Source organism: Pristiophorus japonicus, chromosome 6 (genome assembly GCF_044704955.1).
Source record: "Pristiophorus japonicus isolate sPriJap1 chromosome 6, sPriJap1.hap1, whole genome shotgun sequence".
NCBI classification, from domain to species: domain Eukaryota; kingdom Metazoa; phylum Chordata; class Chondrichthyes; family Pristiophoridae; genus Pristiophorus; species Pristiophorus japonicus.
Window position 1 is genome coordinate 257,814,616 of NC_091982.1, and position 13,221 is coordinate 257,827,836.

Consider the following 13,221-nt stretch of genomic DNA (forward strand, 5'->3'; position numbering starts at 1 on the left):
TCTAGCTACTACTCTGATTAAAGATCTATAGGATAATGCACAGTCTGGAATGTGTTTCAAGGTTGAAATGCATGGCGGGTTTAACATGACAGCAAAGGAGTTTGCTGATGACCTTCACAAACCTGAAATGTGATGTTGGTGGAATGAGTTACTTTGCGAGACATTTCAATATATAGGGATTTCTTACCTTATTTCATGTTTGGTGTTTCACTGTATAGGTTTTTGCTGCTGGAGGTCTCGTAATGGCTCCCATTTGTTTACCTCACAGTTAGACCACGACAGTACCAAGGGATTCGGACTGCCTTTAGATGCTGCAGATCACCTTGAGTATGCAGGTGAGGCCCAGGTACTTATAATAATCGATCTTCGAGCCTCTTGAGTCAGGTAGGTGCTGCTCACATACTGCCCAGTCTGGGCCTGAAAACGGGCCAAGTCTGATTTCTACCCTGAAAGGAATTTTTTTCTTGCCTCCATGTTCTGTCGACAGAGATCATAACCACCAGGAGGGAAAACTCAGCTACTGTTGTGAGCCCCGCAATATAGTTTGAGAACTTCAAGATTTAAAAAAAAATTTGCTCGCAGCAGTTTTAAAGAGCACGACTATCCGAAATCCCACAATATGGTTGTCAGTACACCCTCTGGGGAGGTTCTGATAGGATGGGAGAGAACAAAGATGTTATTAATGAGTGGGAAGGAACACACTGACTCTGGAGGGGGAGTAGGGCAGATGGGAGTGAAAATGGGGGCTGTAATCAGATTACTCACTGTGAATCATCCATATCCTCAGCTCACTGCCTCAACAAAAACCCCCAAGTATATTGTACAGAGAACTGTCAGCTGTATTCTATGAAATGAGCAGCTAACAGGCCAACCATGCAAGCAAAGGGAATAAGAAAGGCTAACCAGATCAATGCCACTACTGAGAAATAGACTGGAGAATCAGAAGCTGAGGGAGACACTGATTGTCATTCATTATTTTAGCTGAAAGTTTCACTCCCTGGTTGAGACTGATACACTGTATCAAACGGAGTTTCAGTGCAATTATAACATTCCTGGAATAGTCAGCAACATGGGGCCCAAGTTTTGAGCCGCGCCTAGAACGGCGCAGTCCCGACCTGGACACCCGTTTTTCGCGCCACAAAGTGCGCCTAAAAAAACCCCTCCGTATTCTCCAGCTCCCTGCAGGTCCTCTGGCCCTCGGCGCAGCACGAGCTGTAGGGGGTGGAGCCAGGTCCCTGCGGCGAAAACAGTGCCGGGACCTCTGCACATGCGCGCTACAGTGGGGCACGCAAGTGCAGTAGCTCCAGGCGCCCGAAACTGTGTGGGAGGGGCCCGAAGCACGCAGCCACTAGCCCTGGCCCAATGGCCTCACTGGGGCTGCGTGAATAAGGCTCCTCCCACGGCCAACTCCTGCTTCCTCCCTACCCGACTCGACTCCCGCTTCCCGCCTCCGGACCGGACCGGACCCGGCACCCGCTCCCCCCCCCCCCCCCCCGCCTCCGGACTGGATCCGACCTGACCTCCCTCCCCCTGACCTGACCTCCCTCTCCCTCCCTCCCTCCCTCCCCCCGACCCGAACCGAACCGACCTCCCTCCCACCACCCCCCAGACCCGACCCAACGCCACCTACCTGTAAATCTGGTGCTGGGGACGGGCCCTGCCCGAAGTCTCGGGCCCGGCCCGTTCAGCCTCCCTCCCCCTTCTCCTTCCCCCCCAATCTCCTTCCCCCCCCCCCAATCTCCTCCCCTCCCAATCTCCTTCCCCCCCCCAATCTCCTCCCCCCCCAATCTCCTTCCCCCCCAATCTCCTCCCCCCCCCAATCTCCTCCCCCCCCAATCTCCTTCTCCCCCCAATCTCCTTCTCCCCCTCGCAATCTTCTTCTCCCCCCAATCTCCTTCTCCCCCCAATCTCCTTCTCCCCTTTATCCCCTTCTCCCCCCCTCCCCCCTTCTCCCCCTCCCCCTTCTCCCCATCCCTCCCCCTTCTCCCCCATCCCTCCCACTTCTCCCCCATCCCTCCCCCTTCTCCCCCATCCCTCCCCCTTCTCCCCCCCTCCCCCTTCTCCCCCATCCCTCCCTCTGCTCCCCCCTCCCCCTTCCCTCGCTGTCAGAAACACAGACACTGACACAGAAAATGAGAGACACACAGACAGACAGAGAGATAGAGACACCGACAGAGACACACTGGGGGGGCATCCCAGCATGCTGTTGGAGGGCTCCCGGTGCTGCAGTCGATAAGTAGAAAATGTTTTATTTATTGATTTAAAAAAAAAATTATTTCTTATTAATTTTTTTTGATTGATTTATTGGTTGATTTATTGATGTTTTTATCATTTATTATTGATGATGGCTCTTTATTTGTAAAACTGAAGTGTTTATTGTTTGTAAACTTCCCTTTAAACACCCCCCCCCCATTCCCTACGCCTGATTTGTAACCTACGCCTGATTTTCTAAAGTGTAGACAAGGTTTTTTCGAGCGTACAAAAGTCTTCACTTACTCCATTCTAAGTTAGTTTGGAGTAAGTTTTCACTGCCGAAACTTTGAAAACAGGCGTAAGTGGCCGGACACGCCCCCTTTTGAAAAAGAAATTCTGTTCCAAAGTGAAACTGTTCTAACTGACTAGAACTGGAGCAAACTAAATAACGAGAATTCCGATTTCTAAGATACTCCGTTCTACACCAGTTGCTCCTAAAAATCAGGAGCAAATCATGTGGAAACTTGGGGCCATGAAAACTATTTTCTGGGTATTTCAGAGCACTATACTTCCCTAATTTAGTTACAGATTCGGAGTAAAGCCTTTTCCGGAAACAGGTTGTGTAATTATTGCTTCATTTCCAGGAATCCCAAAATCCTGAATTGAAGCTCAAGCCTTCAGTTTGATTGGACGGGGGAGGGGGAGGGAAGGCACATTTTTATACATAAATACATCACCAAGACTTTTTTTTCAAACTGCTGGTGAGGACAATACTATTTGCTATAATCAAGTGGAGGTTTAGGGGAGCGTTCCACTGTGCATGTTACAGTCAGTGTTCCCCCTCGCCCCCCCACCCCGTGCTGGGCAATATGCTTCAGTGTGTTTGAAATCTATGACAACTCCTCCCTGAGCATGTCATCCCCTTTTTGCAAGTGTTGCCCCATTCTATAATGTAAAAACATTTCCAGAAACTCGAATGCCTTACTTTAAAGTATTACATTGACACCAAATGGATCACAGGAACTAAAATGTAACTAAGGGTCAAATTTCCCTTAAAAAAACTGGAGAAACGTTTGAAAATAACAATTTTAATCAGCAATCTAAATTATGAGAACACCTAGTTTTGAAACGTGCCTCCTAAGAATACAATCTTATCTGCGGTAATGTTAAATTAGTAATACAATATTGATCCTTTAACACTTCTCAAGCAGCGAACAAGTCACAGATTAAATGTCAAAAAGTTTGCTCATGCAGTTTTGGAGTGTATAATATTCATGGGATCGTTGTGCCTGAATGGCAATTGTGGATAGCTGGATTTAGTAGGCCTTACAAGTACTGGTGCTCTCTGTATTAGAACATCAGGAACAGATTTCTGGTGGGGGAACAGTCCCCAGATACACTAAGGAGGCAACAAGCATGGCAATTTGTTGTTGAAAGAGCTATCTCTGCGCTAACTACACAGAGCACTGTGCCACCTGTTCAGAGGAGCTGATCGAGAAAGTGAAGGAAAGTCAAAGGAGATTTGGATAAGTACCTGAAGGAAAAAAAATTGCAGTGCTACAGGGAATGGACGGGGGTGTGGGACTAGCTGAAGTGCTCTTGTTGGGAGCTGGCATGGGCCCAATAGGCCAAATGGCCTCCTTCTGTGCTGTAAACATTCTATGGTTTTATTCTAGGATTCCACAAAGGAAAGGTAGGAATATTGCTTTAAAACACAGAAAGAATTGTGGCACACAAGGGGCAAATCACATTAAATAAGTACATCATTAACACTGAAAAACAATAAAAAGAATATCATACCTTGAATTCTGACAATCTTTGAATGTGCAGAAAAGAATGCATGAGATGTCCAAGAGCCAAACAATGAAAGTGGCTGACTCCTGTGATGACCCCCTGTCGATCCTCGAAGGTTCCTTTGGCATAAACAATGAGGGCAGTGGTGATCTTTGCTCTCACTGGTAGTGCAGGCCACATGATTGATTGCCCTTGCCAGTCTTTGTGGACCAGGAGTCACGCCCAAGCCACACGCCCCCCTGATGGCACTGCACCTCCTCACCCACCCCTCCTCCATCATGACGAGGCCCACCGGCCGTTTGAGGTAATACCTGCTGCAGATTGGTGATCCTAGGCTCCCCTCTCTTCCTCCACCTCCTGCTACACTTCAGCATACCAACCAAAGGCCACCACATCCATATTCTCAGATAGTGCATTCCCCTGTTGTGTTCATTTAACTCATGGTTGTGCTTCAAAATATTCCCCTTTCTTAAACTCACCAACGCCATGTCTGATCTGGAGTAAAATACTCGCACTTGATTGTGGAGCTGCAGAACGCTGCAAGTATTCATCAATAACGACCCCAACTCAGCCTTACTAAGTGAAAATCATCTATTTTATCTCACTTTTTGCTGTGTGTCCATTTTTAGACCATTAGGAATCCTCAGAGCAGCACTTTCTAATGATGTTACTCCACCTTTTGCCCATATCTACTTTTTTTGTTAAAATTAGCCATTCTTTACTTACTAACCATTCTAGTCTGACTTCTTATTAATCACTAGCTACTGGTAATGGGATGCTAGACCCCCAGTAGTTAGTGAGTAATGAAAAGTTAGAGCTTTCCAGTATTTAGTGATTAATGAGAGGTTTCTAACTGAGTTTATACCAGATGTCAGGGAATTCCAGGATACTTGCAAAACCTTCACTGCTACAAAAACTTGTCAACTAAATTAGATTATAAATGGATTAATTTAGTATTTCTTTCCATTTATCAATTGGATTTAATTGCCCGCAAAGAAAGTGGCATTTATTATGGGTTTATTGTAAATGGAAACGTTAAAGGTGGTAATTGTCCACTCCAAGTGAAAAGGCAAAGTACCTGTATCATGCACACAGCTGTATGGTGTAAGTGATGGTGCCTCCATTTCAAACAAAGTACGAGTCCCAGATAACTCAAACATTTGGCTTGGAGAGAGCCATGTGTTAAACACTGGATTTGATGCTACACCAGAAACTCTGCTGCAAGATAAAAGGTCTAATTACACGCTGAGTTCTGAGACTGCATGGGGTTATTTAGGCAGTTAGTTTTGTAATTAAGCAAGAGTACCACTGGTGCCACATGACCTAGATTCACATGGTGAGCCAACCATCAACAGCAGCCTTTTACATTGCAAAATCCTATATTGACTTTATTATTTTACAGTGAAGGGTAATGCATGAATGCAATTAGTGGCTTAGGAACAGCAGGATACGAAATATAATTTAATTTGTCACATCGGTATGTAGCATTTGCACTTAATGTCACTCAATTAATTACTTCCATCTGACTCATCACTTCCCTTTCATAATTCTGTACCTCTTTGGGCTTCTAATACTCTGGGGGCGAAATAGCACTGTGCCCCAGTTGGGGGTGGTAACCTTCTGGGGCCAGCACAGAAGTCCCGCCCCACCACAGAATTGCTATTACCGCCCCTCAAAGGAAGTGGAGTGCAATCTCGTGCACTCCAATTCCTTTGGGGGCTGCAACCAGGAGGCGACTGGGGTGCTGAAAGAAGCACTATGTGGATGGTCCGGGTAGCACTGACGCGGTTCAATGCCCCTCCCTTTCGATTAAAGGGGAGGGCCGCTGAGCACTCTGCAAGGGCTCTAATTACCTGCACTCGGCCACAAGGGCAGTGTGCGACCGGACCTACAGCACGGCACCTGAGACGGAGTGGCCCGGAACAACCTTTAAGGAGCACCCCGAGAGCGGATGGCTGCCAGCTTACTGACATCCGCTCGCAACGGCCTTGCGGGGCGTTAAGGGGGCGCCGCGCACAGCGATGATGTCATTGCTGGTTGTATGGCGGCCCGGGGTGCTAACCAAAGGGTGCAGCGCTGCTATAGCAACGCCTCCACAAACTCCTAGGCAATTTCCCAGGAGGCAGTAGTGCCCCCTCCCCCAGGTGAAAAGTGATTTGCACCCCGTTAGTGCCCCCTGAAGGCGCTAACAAGGCTATAAAAAGGGGCAATTTTGTCCCAGCTGTGTCAGACTGCAAATTACACCCTATATCATGATATTCAGGCAAATAAGAATCAGGAAAGTTAAAAAGAGTTAAATTTTGTTTACTATTTTATTCCTTGAGAGTCTTCGTGCACTGCACAACAAAGGGTGACAGCCAGCTGTGGCTCAGTAGGTAGAAAGAACTCTTGCCTCTGAGTCAGAAGATTGTGGGTTCAAGTCCCACTCCAGAAACTTGAGCATATAATCTAAGCTGACACTTTGGTGCAGTACTGAGGGAGTGCTGCACTGACAGAGAGGTATTGTCTTTCGAACCGAGGCCCTGTCTGTCTTCTCTGGAGGATAGTAAAGATCTCATGGCACTTTTTGAAGAAGAGCAGTGGAGTTCTCCTCGGTGTCCTGGCCAATATTTATCACTTAACCAACATCACTAAAACAGATTATCTGGTCATTATCACAATGATGTCTGTGGGAGCTTGCTGTGCGCAAAAATGGCTGTCACGTTTCCTACATTACAACAGTGATTACACTTCAAAAAGTACTTAATTGACTGCAATGTGTTAAGGTCAGGAAAGGTACTATATAAGTGCAAGTCTTTCTTTCTAATACAGGTATTCAGATGGGCCAATAGGAGGCTGTTGGTTTGGTATTTTCACACTGTTCCCTTGGAGACTAGTGGAAAGATTTGCAGGCTGATTAACAATGTGAGCCCTTAACCATCTTTATAGCAAATGATAGGGTGCTTAGTCCTATACAGCAGGAAGGTTTTATGGGTTCCCACAGCCCATACAATGGAGTGGGTATCCCCATTGGATGCTAACTCAGAATTCAGAACTGGAGCATAGCCAGGACTGTTTGTAGCAGGGCTTGAACCCTGCACTTTCTGACTCAGAGGTAGGAACACTACCACTAAGCCAAAGGCTCGCTCTAGTAATGGGCTTTAATGGGGTAGATTTTCACCTTGCCAGCTGGCTGTAAAACTGACACTGCGGTTGGACATGTTCTGGCACGTCATTTCATAATGTGACCTCCCACCTCTGGCCCCCCTCCCCCTCCCCCCCCCCCACCCCCACTCCCATGCTTCTACCTGATTGGATAGTTAATGAAAATAAGAGGTTAAGTTGCTTATTCATCAACAAAGAAAAATGAACACAGAGCTGCATTTTATAAATACACAAATTGGGACAGAAGGTTGTATCCCGGACTGTATGCAATCCCTAGCCATTTCTCACTTCCAGTTGCAATCCATGCTTAGCACACAAGCTCAAATAAATAGTACTGTAAAGATAATATTGTTTGGAGGGAAAATGCCTGGCTGTCAATACACGTCAAAAACTGAATTGAGGTTTAAGATTTCAATCAAGTTACTAGACCAAGTCAGTAAAAATGTTACCCTCAAGGATTGCTTTAAGGTCAAGACAACATAAAATGTTAAGTTTATTATAAAATGAAGCCCTCACTGACAGTTTCCCTACATGATGAATTTCTGATATTATTACCTGGGTGATCCAAGCAAACCTGTAAGTACAGCAATAAACCACCCCAAAGGAAATCAAAGCATGGGCGAATCTGAACTACTGCAGCACATGTTCACAACAAGACTCTAATTGCATATATTCAAAACAAAGTTTCCCCTCATTCAGTGTTATCGTGAGCAAATATATGGTGAGCAGTTCAGTGCCTGAATGGATTATCCCCTTAAACTGACATCACTTTTAACAAGATGCCATTAGCTGGTTTGGTATATTTGATAGATTGCAAGATCCTAATCTGAAACATTGACCCAAGGCCCCCAATGCATGGTGCTGTACTTCCATATGGTTGTGTGTTCTTTTCATGACCACCAGATGTTTCAAAGCGCTTTACAGTCAATGAAGTACTTTTGGAGTGTAGTCACTGTTGTAATGTGGGAAACATGGCAGCCGATTTGTGCACAAGCAAGCTCCCACAAACAGCAATTGATCATCTGTTTTTGTTATGTTAACTGAGGGGTAAATATTGGCCAGGACACCAGGGATAACTCCCCTGCTCTTCTTCGAAATAGTGCCATGGGATCTTTTACAACCGCCTGAGAGGGAAGATGGAGCCTCGATTTAACATCTTATCCGAAAGATGGCACCTCCAACAGTGCAACACTCCCTCAGCACTGCACGCAAGTGTCAGCCTAAATTTTTGTGCTCACGTTCCTGCAATCATTCCTGAATCACTCACCAATGTACTATATTAATTAACAAAAACACCACTTGAGTGAAATGATTTCCATGATGAACCTTACAGGAGCTTCATTTTTGTCACAGAAGGATTGTTGGATGCGAATTTGCCTGTGATGTTCCAAGAGGTAAACACCCAAAACACACCTGTATTGATCCGGTAGAATCCTCACAGAGAGGAAAGATAAACTCCCTGGGTTATTCCTTTGCCATTCCGAGCATCTAAATTATGCCCTACATTTAAGTAGGTTGTCAGCTTATTCTTTTGGTAAAAGGAGATTGGCATCCTGAAGAGAGACCTAAAATTAGTACTACTGAAAAAAAACCAAGAAAAATCTCCATGTAGGTATCATTGTACGTTGAAAGTATTAAGTCGTATTTCCAGTAGAACTTGAACAGAACAAACTTCGTACCAAAAGAAGAAACACATTTTGTACTAATCAGGCCTCTTAATAATTATTTTACTTGGCAGTTTAGCCAACTGGCACTATTCTAATAGTGCTTTTTGTGCTAATGAAGATAGGAATGGGTCTTTTTCACTCTTTGGACCTGGTGTTAGCATCTCTGAAATCTGTCATACTTCCATTTCCTGCACAAACCATCCTTGTGGCATTTCTGAGTGAAATTATTAATCATCTTGGTAGTTTGTCGTATCCAACAAAGACGTTGATGTGCCAATCATCAATGGCATGTGACTTCAAGTGGCTGGACAGGCCAATTCTGGATGCACATAGTCTCTTGCACGTGGGACAAGGGAAGTTCGATGTACCTGATGCTGACACTACTGCCACCTGATGTCGTCTATCTCTAGTATCCCGCAGGCGTTGACATCGGCTTTCTTCGAAGGTCTGGTAGGCAGTCCTCATGAGGGTTCACCACTGGATTTTATTAGCTGCTGTATTCTTGAGGTCCTTTGGTCGGATGCCACAGTACTGGAGGTTAGCCTTGATGCAATCTTTGTAGCACTTGCGGGGGCGCCTCTGGTGTCTTCGACCTTCACAGAGCTCGCCGTGAAGAAGCTGAATATTGTGCTGATTAATGACGAATTCTAGGTCATTTTGTGTTGGATTGGGTTAAAACTGCCCAGGCAAACATATGTCACTCAGGACCCTACAGCAGAGAAAAGAGTCTTTCATCCTGCTGATCTGGGCTGGATTTGAGCCCAGGTCCCAGAGGCGAAAAGATGAAGAGCTAGCGGACTAAATCACTCAGACCCTTGCTTTATTGTTTCAATTTAAAAAGGGCAGAGACTGCACTGCAGAGGCAACATTGCTCTGGGTCACTGGGTGCAGATGGTTGTTTTATGTGTAAGTAGTCTGTATTATAGGGGACGGGAAGCATAAAAATTATTCATTGCACACTATAAAAATTGCTGTATAGATTTAGCACAATGAAGTAGCAATTGGTTAACAGTAAACTTGCATTTTCAAAATCTGGATTTTGCTAATTAATTCTTCCATTTATCTATTTATACCATCATTGCTTTTATAAATCAGGTGATGTTAATTTTTTTATTCATTAAGTTATGTCTTCCGCAATCTTTTTCTGACTTATTAAATCAAGCTTGACTGTTTCAATTTGTGTCTGTTATTTAAAGTCTAAGATTAGATTCTAAAAAAAAGATGCTGGATTTCTTGAGCATTAATTTAATTTTTCACATTGCTTAATATTTAGTATGGCCTGTGTTCCAGCAGACTGCTGATCATTATTACAAACTTCTGGCAGCTAATGTTATTACTGGGGCCCATATGGGTAACCAGATAAGAAACAGCTCGCTGTGGCAATGGAAAGGAAACTGACACCAGAAACGACCAGGAAATGACAAAGTGTAAACACCTAAGTGGTAAACAATGACCCTCTATTGGTATCCAGGGGGAAAGATTGAGGCCAAAGGTACTTGTAAATGATTGGAAGCAACACTGGCAATTTGTGTTGCTCCCTTCAAGGGATCATGAACAGCACATTGCTAATTTTGTCAGAAACATTATCTGTGACATTAATACATTGCTTACATGCAGTTGATTAAGAGTTAATGTTATCACCTACCACGGTGAGGCAGTCTGCCTCGCATCACCATGAAGAAAATGGCAAAATTTGCCCAATTTAGCTGCACGTTGAGACTGCAATTGAAATCTCACCAGTTTTTATGTGCCTAGTATTCTAGCTCAAGAACAACTGGGTCTTCAGAATAGGAGAACAACAGCATGAGATATGAGCTTTCTGGAGTACAATGCTCTACTGCTACCTATACTGCATCCTCTGAATGGATTTCAAAGTTCTACTTGTAGAACAATCGACTGTTCTGAATGGGAGTACAATGCAAAAGGGTCTTGTACACGCATATCAATGGATCCCGTTTTCTACTCTTGAGTTATGTAGTTACACACTGCTGATTGGAGAAAACAATACGCTCAATTTTCCCCAGTGCCATTTTTTGCCGTATGTGAAGAGTTATGCCCGTGCAGCCTGTCCTTTAGCTTTGGGGAGTGGAGCCTAAGGTCTGTGCCGAAAAAAGGAGGCATCCTCTTCTACGTATGCTGGGAAAAACAAAGACGTGCATGCCCAGTACACCTCCTGCTCTGCATTCAGCCATTTTTAAAGAGCCAGTTGTGTGTGAGAACTTTTCTTCTGAGTGGAAAAAATCAAAGCTGCAATATGCAACGCGGCTCAAGGACCAAGAATTTCTCACAGGATGAAGTGGAGGCCCTGGTTACTATAATTGAGGCCAGATGGCATGAGCTGGACACCAGCAGAGGTCACATAAAAGTTACACCAAAAGAAATGAAGAAACGCTGGAACCAACTTGCAGAAGATTACAGTGCAATGGTGATCACCACGAGGTCCGAAGGCCAGTGCAAAAAGGAATGGCAGGACCTTGGTCAAGCAGTTGGTGTAAGTAATACTTTTATTTATTCACTAGAATTTCAATTGTAAATGTGACCATCTGTATGTCCCACCCAGCAGAAATATACCCTCTCTAAAAAGTTATATTTTCTTCTTTGCAGAGGGAGGTGGCCCACAACAAAAGAGAGATAACTCGAACACGAGGAGGCCCGGCAAATCTGCAGCCACTGACACCCTTGGAAGACAGAGTCGCTGCTTTGATGGGTCCTGCCTGGAGAAAAGGAACCACCACTGAACAAGCTGGGCCCACACTCGAGGGAGAGGGTAAGTCCTGCAAATTCCACAGTCTGGCTTTGCTAAATGTGAAGTACTGCGCGGGCTAGCCATGCTTCGGTTCATGGGGATGTCTCCGTCAGCTACACTTCGGTTGATGCAATGTGCTATCATTCATCGTGGTTCTTCAAATCAGCCTGCTGCCTGCGCTGTGTGAGCCTACTCATACCACCCACCCTGCCCCCTCCTCTGCTGCTAACCATTTGTCTGTTCTGTTATATTTTGCAGAACTTGAGGCCAACCCTGACGAGGCTGAAGATGATGCAGAAGAAGATTCAGACACGGACAAGCCTGAAGAGGAAAACATCTTCCAATCCCACCTTCCAGACCAAGAGCATGGGGTTGAGGGGGAGTGGGAGGATGAAGCCCCCACTGTTGTACTCACTCTGGAGGAGGTGCCGCCCATTCAGCTGCCAACCCCGTTCCAGAGTGGTACAAGTGATGGAACATTTCCTGGTTTCTCATAGTCTGAGGCTGGGGATCCCATTGGGGTACAGCGAGCCACAACCAAGGCCCCACCATCCGAGGCTATGGGTTCCAGTGGGGTGCAGCGCGCCACAACCAGGGTGAGGAGGGGAAGGAGAGCTCGACAGCGCTCTCCTGAGATGCAGGATGTAACAGATGTGGTTCAGATGATGTCAATGAGTGGGGGAGAGCATTGACCCTATGCGATCACTCCTGGACACCATCGGTGGGGTGGGTGATGAAGTAGCTGGACTATCAGGAGAAGTAACAACACTCTCACGAGAAATGGGAACACTAGGGAGGGAAAGTCGCAGGTAGCTGATACACTGCCACTGAACATCAGGGAGGGAATGCCGCAGTTAGCTGATATACTGTCGGTGCACATGAGGGAGGGAATGTCACAGGTAGTTGAGACGCTATCAGGGCACATGAGGGAGGGAATGTCGGAGGTAGCTGCGGCAATAAGGGAACATGCCCAGACCCCACGGCAATTGACAGAATCAACTGCCACTCCCACTTCAATCCCCAGACCAACCTCTGAAGAGGCTCAAGCCGGGCCTTCCACATAACCGCCTGCCCACGACCCCCTCAACAAGAAGTGCGCATTACCCGAGATGTTCAATTGCGCCACTGCCTGCGGGCAGGGGGGAGTCAACAAGACCAAGCGCAGCGGGCGGTCTTAGAGTAAGGTGGAGGAGAGATGGGTGCAGCCTTTATATGCTGTTGTTGTTATTTAACTGTTCCCAAATTAAAAGTTTTTTGTAAGTGTTGTAAATTTACATGTTTAAAAGTTTGTAAATGATCTTAACTGAATAGTTTAAAGTTTGATGCAAGAATATTTTTATTAAAGTTAAGTTAAGTACAAACAAGTATTAAAATTTTGAATAAAATATATATTTTAAATTATAAAATGAATCATTTACATTATTTGTTCCATTATTAACACAACACAACATTACGGAACAGGCCCAAACAGTAAACATGGTCCATGTGGAATAGTTGCCGCTGAGCCTTCAGGCAGCAAAGCGTTCACGGATGAGCTGCTGGCGCAAGGCTCGAGCAATCGTTAAAGGGGCACGACGGCCCGCCCTCCTCCGACATCGTGCTCCGGGTTCAGGCCTGGACACGGGCTCGGGCTTGGGACTCGGCTTCCACACACCTCCTCCCCCCTCCCCCCCCACC